Here is a 15,114-nt window from a genome sequence, read left to right as displayed (position 1 = left end):
CCTACAGTGTTTATCCGATCATCTTCAAACTTGGTGTGATTCATCTAAAGATGTTGAAGATGAAAAGTTATTGAAAGCTTTTTATTTCGTCGCACGCTGTTGTCGTGGCATGCACTGTTTGCAAAGGAAAAAAAAATCTTCTTAAAGAAGCATTCCCAGTTGTACGAAGCAGCTAGAGCTACGAAAATTTGTAGACATATGTAACAGCCCAAGATGTACAAAAATGTCTCTTGGTGACCTGTGCTAAACCCAACAGGAAGTCCCCCAGGGGCCGGGCATCACATTTTGAGCTAAAAAACTCCTCTTTAACAAAGCATGCCCGGCTGTACGTTTCACCTAGACTTACCAAAATTTGAAGAGGTATGTAACAGCCCTGGAGGTACAAAAAACTCTTTTTGAACCATCTGCTAAACCAAACAGGAAGTCCGCCATTTTGATTTACGTCGGCATTTGTAGCCATATTTTGTGGCCTTTCTTAGGGGTCATATTTTCACGAACTCCTCGTACAAAATTCATCCGACCGTCTTCAAACTTGGTGTGTTTCATCTTAAGATGTTTAAGATGCAAATTATCGAAAGTTTTTTATTTTGTCACATGCTGTTGCCATAGCAATACATTGTTTGCCAAGTAAAGTGCTGCTTATTTTTTTTGGTCTATACATGTGTGAAAACTCATGAAACTTTGCACACACATCAGACTTGTCATGAACATGAATTTTTAGAGATTTCTTGTGCAATTTGCAATAAATCGCGCCCTCTATACATTTTTATGGAGCATTTCCGATTGGATGATTCAAGCGCGAAATAACTAAAGATGACTTGACTTGACCTAGATTTGTGAAAACTCAGAGGCATACCTATTAGTCTAAGACCTACAAAAAGTATTCTGTCGCCGTATGCTAAACCTAAAAGGAAGTCCGCCATTTTGAATTTATTTTGGGAATTGCACACCATATTTTGCGTTTTGATGAAACTTTGCACACACAAGGCTTGTCAAAAACATTTTAGATGGTCCTTGTCCTATTTGACAGTACCCCAACGTGCCAGTACCCCGACGTGCAAGTACCCCAACGTGGCCCGGGTTGCGAGGGCCCTTTATAGCTGCTCGCAGCTCTAGTTATTATTAGGGCCCGACAGCGACCGCTGCAAGGTCCCTCTTGTTTTTGTAAGAATTATTAGGGCCCGAGCAGCGACCGCTGCGAGGTCCCTATTGTTCCTGAAGGAATTCTTATTATTCTTCTTTTTATTTGTTATTATTCTTTTCCGCAAACAATCACATTTTTGAGACACTAGTGAACGAAAACTCACCAAACTTTACACGCAGATCGGGCCTGGCGAAAAATTTGATATTTTAAAGTCGCCATACATGATAACAGAAAAATGGCTCTGTAGCGCCACCTACATAGCTTAAACTGATCCCTGTCCCGCTACGATTGTCCTACGGCTGTGAAAATTGTGTGGCACCTGTAGCATATCCAGAGGAACAAAAACCTTTTTGATCTGTGTACCCTAAAATAGACAGGAAGTGAGATATGAGTATTTAAATGTCCAATTTTGGCCAATTTTTGCACATTTACAGGGGTGATACTTTTGCCCGCTTCTCCTACACGGTTAACCCGATTGACTTCAAACTTGGGCTGTACCATCTCAACACCTGGGACAACATCATGGTAAAAAATAAAAAGTTTTTGACATACTATATGACGGTGGCGGGGCATCAAATTTACAGTTTCAAAATTCTTACTTAACGAAGCATTGCCGGTTGTACGTTTAACCTTGAGCTACGAAAATTGGTACACATATGTAACACACTATGATCTACAAAAAAAGTCTGTTGGTGCCATATGCTAAACCCAACAGGAAGTCCGCCAGAGGCGGGGCATCAAATTTTGAGTTTCAAAATTCTTACTTAATGAGGCATTCCCGGCTGTACGTTTCACCTAAAGTTACCAAAATTTGAAGACATATGTAACAGCCCTCAAGGTACAAAAAACTATTTTTGAACCATATGCTAAACCTAACAGGAAGTCCGCCATTTTGATTTACTTTGGAACGTGTTGCCATTTTTTTGGCCATTTCATAGGGGTCCTATTTTAACGAACTCCTCCTACAGAGTTTATCCGATCATCTTCAAACTTCGTGTGATTCATCTTAAGATGTTGAAGATAAAGTTATTGAAAGCTTTTTATTTCGCCGCACGCTGTTGTCGTGGCATGCACTTGTTTGCAAAGGAAAAAAATTCTTCTTAATGAAGAATTCTCAGTTGTACGAAGCAGCTAGAGCTACGAAAATTTGTAGACATATGTAACAGCCCACGATGTACAACAAAAATCTCTTGCTGCTTTGTGCTAAACCCAACAGGAAGTCCCGCAGGGGCCGGGCATCACATTTTGAGCTAAAAAACTCCTCTTTAACGAAGCATTCCCGGTTGTACGTTTCACCTAGCGCTATGATAATTTGGAGGCATACATAAGAGCCCACGATGTTCAAAAAAGTCTCTTAGAACCATATGCTAAACCAAACAGGAAGTCCGGCATTTTGATTTAGGCCTTTTTTAGGGGGCACATTTTAACGAACTCCTACGAAATTTATCCGACTGTCTTCCAACTTGGTGTGTTTCATCTTAAGATGTTTAAGATGCAAAGTTATCGAAAGTTTTTTTTATTTTGTCGCAAGCCGTTGCCATAGCGATGCATTATTTGCCAAGTAAAATGCTGCTTTTTTTTTTTTTTGTCTAAACGAGCGAAAACTCGAAACTTTGCACACAGATCAGACCTCTCAAGAACATGAATATTTTAGAGATTTGTTGTGCAATTTGTAATAAATGGCTCAATAGCGCCCTCTAGACATTTTTATGAAGTATTTCCGATTATATGATTCAGCTAGATGTGTGAATATTTGCAGGCACACCTATCAGTCTAATACCTACAAAAAATATTCTATAGCCATGTGCCAAACCATTTTGATTTTATTTTGTTAATTGTGCATCATTTTTTGGCCTTTCCATGAAACTTTGCAAGCACAAAGCATGGCAAAAACATTTACAATTTAGACGGTTTCCTATGAAACAGTACCTCAACATGTCAGTACCCCGACGTGCAAGTACCCCAACGTGGCCCAGGTTGCGAGGGCCCTTTATAGCTGCTCGCAGCTCTAGTTATTCTTCTTCTTCTTCTTCTTCTCCGTAAACGATCGCATTTTTGAGGGCCTAAACATTTACGAAAACTCACCAAACTTTGCAGTCTCTTCGGGCCCGGTGAAAAATTTGATATTATGTAGTTGCCATAACAATGAGACTCTATAGCGCCCCCTAGCGTAGAAAAATAAAAACCAATCCTGGCCCGTTTGACCTAGAGCTACGAAAATTGCCAGGCACGTGTAGCACCCCGAGACGCACAAAAAAGTCAGTGGAAGCCATTTCCTAAAATGTACAGGAAGTGAGTTATGAATTTTTGAATGTCCAATTTTGGCCCATTTTGGCCCATTCACTGTGGTCATACTTTTTCCCCCTTTGCAAATATTTTTCAGCCAGTTGACTTCAAACTTGCCATGTGTCATCTCAAGACCCAAGACCCAACAACTGGGCAAAATATCTTGACTTTTTGGAATACTATATGACGGGGGCGGGGCATCAAATATTGCCTTTAAAATTTAATTTGTCCAGAAAGACAAAATGCTGAATAACTCCCATGAACAAGCTCCAAAAAATCTCAAACTTCTCATGCAACTTAATAGTCACGGCCTGAAAACATCTATATGATACAATTCTGTTATATATATAGCGCCACCTAGTGGTGACAATAAATGTCATACTTTACGTTTTTAGCTACTGTGCCAAGCTCTTTGAAGGGATCCAGTTGAAAATTGGTCAGACAAGCTTTAAGATGTTGATCATGCCCCACACCGAATATTGTAACTTTTCGCCAAAGGGCGTGGCCTCTACGGTGCCGCAAAGTCTGGTAATTTTTCGTGGCAATAAAAGCTGCTTTTACTTGATCCAGGTAATCCTATCTTCTCAAAATTTCACACATTTGATGAGAGTCCAGCCCTTAAGACATCTACAAACTTATATTTCATCTTAGTGTTAGCGCCACCGTCTGGCAATTTTTTTTCTTATGATTTTTCTTAAATGTTTTTCTCCAACCACATTAACTGCACCTACCTTATATCTGCTCAGATGAGGGTTTCGGTCTTCATGATGTCACAACACGAAGTTTGTGAGTTTTCGCGAATCGCTGTGGGCGTGGCTAAGTGCTGTTCGCCAAGAAAACAACACCAATTTTGAGGGCCTAAACCGGCACAGAAACGCATGAAACTTGGCACACACATCTGGCCTGGCAAAATGAGCAATATTTTATCCTGGATTGTGCTATTTTTACAGAAATGACTCAATAGCGCCCCCTAGAAAATTTTAATGAAGCAGCCCCGGTTGTACGTTTAAGCAAGATCTACGAAAAAAATTTTTAGGTGTATGAGGGAGCCCAAGACCTACAAAAAAGTCTCTTGGACCCATATGCTAAAATGAACAGGAAGTGAGCTACGAATTTTTGAATTTCCCATTTTTTACGATTTTAGCACATTTACAGGAGGCATACTTTTGCCCACTTCTCCTACACGTTTCATCCGACTGACTTCAGACTTGACCTGGGCTATGTCAAGACCTGAGCCAACGACAGGGAGAAAAATCTTGACTTTTCTAAATACTATATGATGAGGGCATCAAAATTTGTGTTTTGCAATGAAAAATTATGTGCTTAATAACTCTCCGGTACATGCTCCAAAAAATCCCAAACTTGACATGTATGTTTATAGTCAAGGCCTGAAGCTATCTCTATGACAACATTCAGTTATATATGCAGCGCCACCTAGCCCTTGAGGCATGAAAAAAAAATACCCCACTTACGGTATTTTTACAAAAATTGTAAACTTATTCTCAGTGTGATCACGAAGTAATTTATGAATATTCTTTTACTTTCCACCACTCAAAATGTTCACTGGCATCAGACCTAACCAAACATACATATTTTTGTTATTTAGTTGTATGTATTTTTGATAGCCTCTATGACCATTAAAAGCAATATCGTGAATGAAAGCTATGCTTAATAACTCCCAGGTACATGCTCCAAAAAATCCCATACTTGAAATGTATATTTATAGTCGAGGCCTGAAGGTATCTCTGTGACAAAATTCAGTTATAAATACAGCGCCACCTAGTCCTTGAGGCATAAAAAAAAAAATGGCTCACTTACGGTATTTTTGCAAAAATTGTAAACTCATTGTAAGTGTGATAACTAAGTCATTTATGAATATTCTTTTACTTTCCACCACTCAATATGTTCACTGGCATCAGACCGATCCAAACATACGTATTTTTTATTTAGTTTTATTTATTTTTTGATCGCCTCTATGGACAATAAAAGCAACATTGTGCAATGAGTACGAGCGATGATGTGTGTATATATACTTTTACGAAAAGTACCAATCAGGGCAACTCATTGCCTAAAAATAAAAAATAAGACGCTGATTTTTGCAGAGCTTAACAATCACCAAAACCCATTGAGCTTGACACACTCATCACACCTGGCAAAAAAATAAATAAATCCACATGTTTATCATGCCATTTTCAAAGAAATTCTGCTTCCAATGTGCCAGTACCCCAATGTGCAAGTTCCCCAACGTGCAAGTACCCCAACGTGGCCCGGGCTGCGAGGGCCCTTTATAGCTGCTCGCAGCTCTAGTTATTCTTATTATTATTCTTCTCCGCAAACAATCGCATTTTTGAGACGCTAAACGTGAACGAAAACTCACCAAACTTTACACGCACATCAGGCCTGGCGAAAAATTTGATATTTTAAAGTCGCCATACATGATAACAGAAAAATGGCTCCATAGCGCCACCTACATAGGTTAAACGGATCCCTGTCCCGCTACGATTGTCCTATGGCGACGAAAATTGTGTGGCACCCGTATGACCCGGGGTCATACTTTTGCCCGCTTCTCCTACACGGTTAACCCGATTGACTTCAAACTTGGGATGTACCATCTCAACACCTGGGACAACATCATTGTAAAAAATCTAAAGTTTTTGATATACTATATGACGGCGGCGGCGCATCAAATATAGAGTTTAAAAATTCTTACTTCACGAAGCATTGCCGGTTGTACGTTTAATCTAGAGCTACGAAAATTGGTACACATATGTAACAGGCTATGACCTACAAAAAACTCTTTTTGAACCATATGCTAAACCTAACAGGAAGTCCACCATTTTGATTTACTTTGGAACGTGTTGCCATTTTTTTGGCCATTTCATTGGGGTCTTATTTTAACGAACTCCTCCTACAGTGTTTATCCGATCATCTTCAAACTTGGTGTGATTCATCTTAAGATGTTGAAGATGAAAAGTTATTGAAAGCTTTGTATTTCGTCGCACGCTGTTGTCATGGCATGTACTGTTTGCAAAGGAAAAAAAATATCCTTAAAGAAGCATTCTCATTTGTACGAAGCAGCTAGAGCTACGAAAATTTGTAGACATATGTAACAGCCCAAGATGTACCAAAAAGTCTCTTGGTGCCCTGTGCTAAACCCAACAGAAAGTCCCCCAGGGGCCGGGCATCACATTTTGAGCTAAAAAACTCCTCTTTAACAAAGCATACCCGGCTGTACGTTTCACCTAGAGTTACCAAAATTTGTAGAGGTATATAACAGCCCTCGAGGTACAAAAAGCTCTTTTTGAACCATATGCTAAACCTAACAGGACGTCCGCCATTTTGATTTACTTTGGAATGTGTTGCCATTTTTTTTGGCCATTTCATAGGGGTCATATTTTAACAAACTCCTCCTACAGAGTTTATCCGATCATCTTCAAACTTGGTGTGATTCATCTTAAGATGTTGAAAATGAAAAGTTATTGAAAGTTTTTTATTTCGTCACACGCTGTTGTCGTGGCATGCACTTTTTGCAAAGGAAAAAAAAAGTCCTTCTTAATGAAGCATTCCCAGTTGTACGAAGCAGCTAGAGCGACGAAAAATTGTAGACATATGTAACAGCCCAGGATGTACAAAAAAGTCTCTTGGTGCCATGTGCTAAACCCAACAGGAAGTCCCCCAGGGGCCGGGCATCACATTTTGAGCTAAAAAACTCCTCTTTAACGAAGCATTCCCGGTTGTACGTTTCACCTTGCGCTATGATAATTTGCAGGCATACATAAGAGCTCACGATGTACAAAAAAGTCTCTTGGAACCATGTGCTAAACCAAACAGGATGTCCGCCATTTTGATTTATGATGGGATTTGTTGCCATTTTTTGTGGCCTTTTTCAGGGGTCATATTTTAACGAACCCCTCCTACAAAATTTATCCGACTGTCTTCAAACTTGGTGTGTTTCATCTTAAGATGTTTAAGATGCAAAGTAATCGAAAGTTTTTTATTTTGTCACACACTGTTGCCATAGCAATGCATTGTTTGCCAAGTGCTGCTTTTTTATTTTTTTATTTATACATGTGTGAAAACTCATGAAACTTTGCAAATACATCAGACTTGTCATGAACATGAATTTTTAGAGATTTATTGTGCAATTTGCAATAAATAGCCCCCTCTAGACATTTTTATGAAGCATTTCCGATTGTATGATTTTGCTAGACCTACAAAAAAGTATTATGTAGCCATTTGCCAAACCAAAGAGGAAGTCCGCTATTTTGATTTTATTTTGGGAATTATATATCATTTTTGGCCTTTTTCATTAACATTTACACAGACAAGGCATGGAAAAAACAAACATTTTAAATGGTCCTTGTTCCATGTAACAGTACCCCAATGTGCCAGTACCCTGACGTGCAAGTAACCCAACGTTGGGCTCAATAGCGCCCTCTATGCATTTTTATGGAGCATTTCCAATTGTATGATTCAAGCGATAAACAACTAAAGATGACTTGACCTAGATTTGTGAAAACTGGGAGGCATACCTATTAGCTTAGCATTTTAAACGTGAACGTAAACTCACCAAATTTTACACACACATCAGGCCTGGCGAAAAATTGGATATTTTAAAGTCGCCATAGATGATAACAGAAAAATGGCTCTGGAGCGCCACCTACATAGGTTAAACGGATCCCTGTCCCGCTATGATTGTCCTACAGCTATGAAAATTGTGTGGCACCTGTAGCACATCCATCCATCCATCCATCCATCCATCCATTTTCTTGACCGCTTATTCCTCACAAGGGTCGCGGGGGTTGCTGGCGCCTATCTCAGCTGGCTCTGGGCAGTAGGCGGGGGACACCCTGGACTGGTTGCCAACCAATCGCAGGGCACACAGAGACGAACAACCATCCACACTCACACGCACACCTAGGGACAATTCGGGACAGGAAGTGAGATATGAGTATTTAAATGTCCAATTTTGGCCCATTTTTGCACATTTACAGGGGTCATACTTTTGCCCGCTTCTCCTACACGGTTAACCCGATTGACTTCAAACTTGGGCTGTACCATCTCAACACCTGGGACAACATCATGGTAAAAAATCAAAAGTTTTTGACATACTGTATGACGGCAGCGGGGCATCAAATTTAGAGTTTCAAAATTCTTACTGAACGAAGCATTGCCGGTTGTACGTTTAATCTAGAGCTACGAAAATTGGTACACATATGTAACAGACTATGACCTACACAAAACATTTTGAACCATGTGCTAAACCTAACAGGAAGTCCACCATTTTAATTTACTTTGGAATGTGTTGCCATTTTTTTGGGCCATTTCATAGGAGTCTTATTTTAACGAACTCCTCGTACAGTGTTTATCCGATCATCTTCAAACTTGGTGTGATTCATCTAAAGATGTTGAAGATGAAAAGTTATTGAAAGCTTTTTATTTCGTCGCACGCTGTTGTCGTGGCATGCACTGTTTGCAAAGGAAAAAAATCCTTCTTAATGAAGCATTCCCAGTTGGACGAAGCAGCTCGAGCTACGAAAATTTGTAGACATATGTAACAGCCCAAGATGTACAAAAATGTCTCTTGGTGACCTGTGCTAAACCCAACAGGAAGTCCCCAGGGGCCGGGCATCACATTTTGAGCTAAAAAACTCCTCTTTAACAAAGCATGCCCGGCTGTACATTTCACCTAGCCTTACCAAAATTTGAAGAGGTATGTAACAGCCCTCGAGGTACAAAAAACTCTTTTTGAACCATATGCTAAACCTAACAGGAAGTCCACCATTTTGATTTACTTTGGAATGTGTTGCCATTTTTTTTGGCCATTTCATAGGGGTCTTATTTTAACGAACTCCTACAGAGTTTATCCGATCATCTTCAAACTTGATTGCGAGGGCGCTTCATAGGTGCTCGCAGCTCTAGTTATTATTCTTTTCCGCAAACAATCACATTTTTGAAACACTAAACGTGAACGAAAACTCACCAAACTCTACACACACGTCAGGCCTGGCGAAAAATTTGATATTTTAAAGTCGCCATACGTGATAACAGAAAAATGGCTCCATAGCGCCACCTACATAGGTTTAACGGATCCCTGTCCCGCTACGATTGTCCTATGGCTACGAAAATTGTGTGGCACCTGTAGCACATCCAGATGAACAAAAACCTCTTTGACATGTGTACCCTAAAATAGACAAGAATTGAGGTATGAGGATTTAAATGTCCAATTTTAGCCCATTTTTGTACATTTACAGAGGTCATTCTTTTGCCCACTTCTTCTACACGGTTAACCCGATTGACTTCAAACTTGGGCTGTACCATCTCAACACCTGGGACAACATCATGGTAAAAAATCAAAAAATGTTCACGTACTATATGACGGGGGTGAGGCATCAAATTTAGAGTTTCAAAATTCTTTCTGAACGTAGCATTGCCGGTTGTACGTTTAACCTAGAGCGACGAAAATTGGTACACATCTGTAACAGACTATGATCTACAAAAAAGTCTGTTGGTGTCATATGCTAAACCCAACAGGAAGTCCGCCAGAGGCGGGGCATCAAATTTTGCGTTTCAAAATTCTTACTTAAAGAAGCATTCCCGGCTGTACGTTTCACGTAGAGTTACCAAAATCTGAAGACATATGTAACAGCCCTCAAGGTACAAAAAACTCTTTTTGAACCATATGCTAAACCTAACAGAAAATCCACCATTTTGATTTACTTTGGAACGTGTTGCCATTTTTTTTGGCCATTTCATAGGGGTGTTATTTTAATGAACTCCTCCTACAGAGTTTATCCCATCATCTTCAAACTTGGTGTGATTCATCTAAAGATGTTGAAGATAAAAAGTTATTGAAAGCTTTGTATTTCGTCGCACGCTGTTGCCGTGGCATGCACTTGTTTGCAAAGGTAAAAAATTATTCTTAATGAAGAATTCCCAGTTATACGAAGCAGCTAGAACTACGAAAATTTGTAGACATATGTAACAGCCCACGATGTACAAAAAAGTCTCTTGGTGCCATGTGCTAAACCCAACAGGAAGTCCCCCAGGGGCCGGGCATCACATTTTGAGCTAAAAAACTCCTCTTTAACGAAGCATTCCCGGTTGTACGTTTTACCTAGAGTTACCAAAATTTGAAGACATATGTAGCCCTCAAGGTACAAAAAACTCTTTTTGAACTATATGCTAAACCGAACAGGAAGTCCGCCATTTTGATTTACTTTGGAACGTGTTGACATTTTTTGGGTCATTTCATAGGGGTCTTATTTTAACGAACTCCTCCTACAGAGCTTATCCGATCATCTCCAAACTTGGTGTGATCATCTTAAGTTGTTGAAGATGAAAGGTTATTGAAAGCTTTTTATTTCGTTGCACGCTGTTGTCGTGGCATGCACTTTTTGCAAAGGAAAAAAATCCTTCTTTATGAAGCATTCCCAGTTCTACGAAGCAGCAAGAGCTACGAAAATTTGGAGACATATGTAACAGCCCACGGTGTACAAAAAAGTCTCTTGGTGCCATGTGCTAAACCCAACAGGAAGTCCCCCAGGGGCCGGGCATCACATTTTGAGCTAAAAAAAAAAAAAAACTCCTCTTTAACGAAGCATTCCCGGTTGTACGTTTTACCTAGAGCTATGATAATTTGCAGGCATACTTAAGAGCCCACGATGTACAAAAAAGTATCTTGGAATCATGTGCAAAACCAAACAGGAATTCCGCCGTTTTGATTTACGATGGGATTTGTAGGCATTTTTTTGTGGCCTTTTTTAGGGGTCATATTTTAACGAACTCCTTCTACAAAATACATCCGACCGTCTTCAAACTTGGTGTGTTTCATCTTAAGATGTTTAAGATGCAGTTATCGAAAGTTTTTTAGTTTGTCGCACTCTGTTGCCATAGCGATGCATTGTTTGCCAAGTAAAGTGCTGCTTTTTTTTGTGTCTATACATGTGTGAAAAACTCATGAAACTTTGCACACACATCAGACTTGTAATGAATATGAATTTTTAGAGATTTCTTGTGCAATTTGCAATAAATCGCGCCCTCTAGACATTTTTATGGAGCATTTCCGATTGTATGATTCAAGCGCTATATAACTAAAGATGACTTGACTTAGATTTGTGAAAACTAGGAGGCATACCTATTAGCCTAAGACCTACAAAAAGTATTCTGTAGCCGTATGCTAAACCGAAAAGGAAGTCCGCCATTTTGAATTTATTTTGGGAATTGCGCAACATCTTTGGCCTTTTGATGAAACTTTGCACACACAAGGCTTGTCAAAAACATTTTAGATGGTCCTTGTCCTATTTGACAGTACCCCAACATGCCAGTACCCCGACGTGCAAGTACCCCAACGTGGCCCGGGTTGCGAGGGCCCTTTATAGCTTCTCGCAGCTCTAGTTATTATTATTTTTCTTCTCCGCAAACAATCACATTTTTGAGACACTAAACGTGAACGAAAACTCACCAAACTTTACACACACATCAGGCCTGGCGAAAAATGTGATATTTTAAAGTCGCCATACACGATAACACAAAAAAGGCTCCGTAGTGCCCCCTACATAGGTTTAACGGATCCCTGTCCCGCTATGATTGTCCTACGGCTACGAACATTGTGTGGCACCTGTAGCACACCTGGTAAGTAACTTGACTGCGGATACATGTTAAGAAACAAGTCTCGGTTCAAAGCTCGGTGGGGAAATGTTTTTTTTTTTTTCTTTTTTTTTCTTTCACCCCCAACTTTCATTTAAGACATGGATATTGTTCAATTGTTTTTAATAAAAATTTAATATATTAACAGTAAGTGCATCCATCAATTCTGTAAATAAAAATATAAAACTTGGTTAGAAATCAAGCCCTCCGTGAATCACCTGATTATTATAACATTGGATCACTTGCTCATATACTTCCTCCGTGGTTCAGTGGGTACAACATTGATACCTATCCATGAGTTCGCTGGTACGATACCAGTCTGGTCCCTTTATTTATTATTAGTAGTATTTTTAAGTTAAAACTGAAATCCCTTGACAACAGCGATTTTCTTTTGTCAAAAATTGTAAAACGTGGCCTGGTAATGCTTGTGGATGTTATGCTCGAAGCTGACGCTCGGCAAGTGTCGAGCGCTCGCGACCATATTTGTTGCGCTTCATTCGGTGGAAAAACACGTGGTCGGGGAAGGGAAGCGTCCACGGGATCCCATTGAAAAGAGATACAATGCTGCCATCTGCTGGCCAGAGTTAGTGGGTGTTAGGGCTGTGCAATTAATAGAAATTCAATTACGATTTCGATTATTACCCTCCACGATTACAAAATAGGCTTAATCGTACAAACACGATTATTAATAGTAGAACTGAAACAACATTTCTGCCACGGATAGCCGCTGAGATAGTCGTAGTCAAGCTAACGGCAATATGCATGACAGTACACGGGGCTGTGAGAAACCAAATTTCAAAATAAACCTTACTTTACCAAGTAGTATATGTAGATCAATGCATTGTAGCACTTTTATTTTGAAGTTGTTACCGGAACGTGTCATCGGGATGGGAGATGTGCTCCTCTATTCGGAGTTTGTGAACAATGGCAATATATATGCACCAAACTGTTGGGATAGACGTCAATAACACAACTTCGTCCTGAAGTCACATTCAAGCCCCAGGTAAGAGGCTAATAAAACATATTTATGCTGACGTTGTATTGTACGGCGCCTGTTTCCAGCGTTTAGCCGTGACTGCTAGCTAACAGCGAGCTAACAGCAGTATTAGCCGTCATGCACAACCCTAAACCAGACGCTGGTTTGTCCGCCTTTTCAGTCATTCGAGTCATTTGAATGTGAACGATGAGAACCGAGTCTTTATTGACAGCGGACAATGACAAGCCCCCCCCCCCCCCCCCTTTTTCCCACTACAGTGCCCCGAGCATTCGCTTTAGGAGGGATTGTTGTCTTCGCACTTTACCGTCAATCAAACGGTAAAAAATTTTAAATTTTCCTGTTCTATAAAATCATGAAACCTTATTGAATGTTATTTTTTTAAGACTATTCCATATGTCAAAATGAAATAATGATCGGCACAACCTGTGAAGCATCACCAGTCCTACAGAAGTGTAGACAGCTAAAGGGATGACCTGCAGCTTAGTGTTTTAAAAACATGGTACTAAATAAATAGTCAAAAACAAGTTTGAGTTTTATTGATATTTTTTTTTACCAATTAGTTACACAAACATGATCAATAAACCATGCAAAACTTTATTGTTGATGAAAATACACCTCGAGTCTGATGTACAGTGTTCCCTCGTTTTCCGCTGGGGTTAGGTTCCAAAAAATACCTGAAATTCGTGAAGCTGTTAGCTTTATGTTTTAAATTTATTATACATGTTTTAAGGCTCTAAAACCATGCACCACACAGTTTATACACTTTTCTCATCGAGGCATTTACATTTTCTCAAATTCTCTCATTTAAACATTCTCAATGTTCAAACTTTCATAATTTTTTATAAAATAGGTATATTACTGTGTACATTTTTTTTTTTAAAAATCTGCAAAACAGCAAAGCCATGAAAAGTGATTGGCGTTATAGCGAGGTGTCTGATCTCGCTTACCTGGCCAACTCTCCGTTATAAAGGGTTAAAATCCCCCTTTGGCTCCAACCGTAGTAACACGGAGTTTACGGAGGTGACGGGGACTTTCCAAGCTGGCGTCGAAAAAGATTCGTTTAGGTTCTCACCGCCCCAGTTTTAGAGTGTCAGCCCCATCTTACATTAGATTAACACCCTTAAAGAGTAACCTTTATTGATTTAAGGATAGAAATCTAATCACACTCTTTTTATAGCGGCTCCTCTTCTAATGATCGGTTGAACTTGTTAAGACCTAAATAATTTTAGCTGACCTTGTTAGGTCCGCAAGGGCTTGTTTTATTTTACTTATTTTAAGCCGAAGTAACACTATAGGATTTAAGGAATACAGCTACCACCTATTTAGAATTGTTATCTATTTTGGTAAGAGATAGTTAAGGAATTTCAAAGTATGACTCTAATAGTAATTAAGGTTTAAAAGTAGGAAAGTGAAATTAGGATTTAAGAAGTCAATGATTAATGTTACAATACACATAAAAATTCTAAACCACATTTTGTCTTTCTTGATTTATTCCATGATTAATATTCAAAGCAATAGCAAAGCAAAATCATTCAATAGAGATTATATACTGATTATGAATATATGACAACAATATACAAAAGTATTCTTAAGACAGGTTAAACTTCATATACTCACAATGCATAAGTTGCTCCTGTGTTCCATGATGACAAATGGCAAAGTTCAACAAAGTAAAAGAAAGGGCAAAAGCTTTGAAAAAGTATTATTCTTTGATAAGTGGTTAAAACAGGTAGCTAATCTGTAATAAACCGCCGAGGACAAATAGCCTATAGACCAAAAAAGGTCTAAAGGGAAAAATTGAGGAATCTGGCTATCTAATCTCTTTGTTTGTAATTTAATATACATTAGATAAGAATAGGAAAACTAATCCTCTAACAACAGATCAAAGTAACCTGACAACTACAAATTACTCCTATTTCTTACTTGTTAAAAGACATTCCTCAATTTAGCAAAGGGCAGCCAGGGCAAAAATTGTAGAAGTCTCAGCTAACAGAACTCTGTTGCCGATCTCTTCTTTTTGCAATGAGACTTCTTCAAT

General features: G+C 39.2%; 1 protein-coding gene and 1 long non-coding RNA gene across 6 annotated transcripts in view; one reads left to right on the top strand and one right to left on the bottom strand.

Annotated features, from left to right (window-relative positions):
• The window catches only part of LOC144033008 (uncharacterized), a 38,413-nt gene extending 23,300 nt beyond the window's left edge, over positions 1-15,113 (bottom strand). The window contains exon 1 of the long non-coding RNA XR_013287845.1: positions 14,694-15,113. This is a non-coding gene — a long non-coding RNA (uncharacterized LOC144033008). The remainder of the gene's footprint in view (positions 1-14,693) is intronic.
• Positions 1-15,114, top strand: part of brip1 (BRCA1 interacting helicase 1) — a 484,938-nt gene that overhangs the window by 31,019 nt on the left and 438,805 nt on the right. The gene's annotated exons all lie outside the window — the stretch shown is intronic.

The sequence above is a fragment of the Festucalex cinctus genome, chromosome 13, assembly GCF_051991245.1.
Source record: "Festucalex cinctus isolate MCC-2025b chromosome 13, RoL_Fcin_1.0, whole genome shotgun sequence".
Classification (NCBI taxonomy): domain Eukaryota; kingdom Metazoa; phylum Chordata; class Actinopteri; order Syngnathiformes; family Syngnathidae; genus Festucalex; species Festucalex cinctus.
This window is presented reverse-complemented; position numbering and strand designations above follow the sequence as displayed.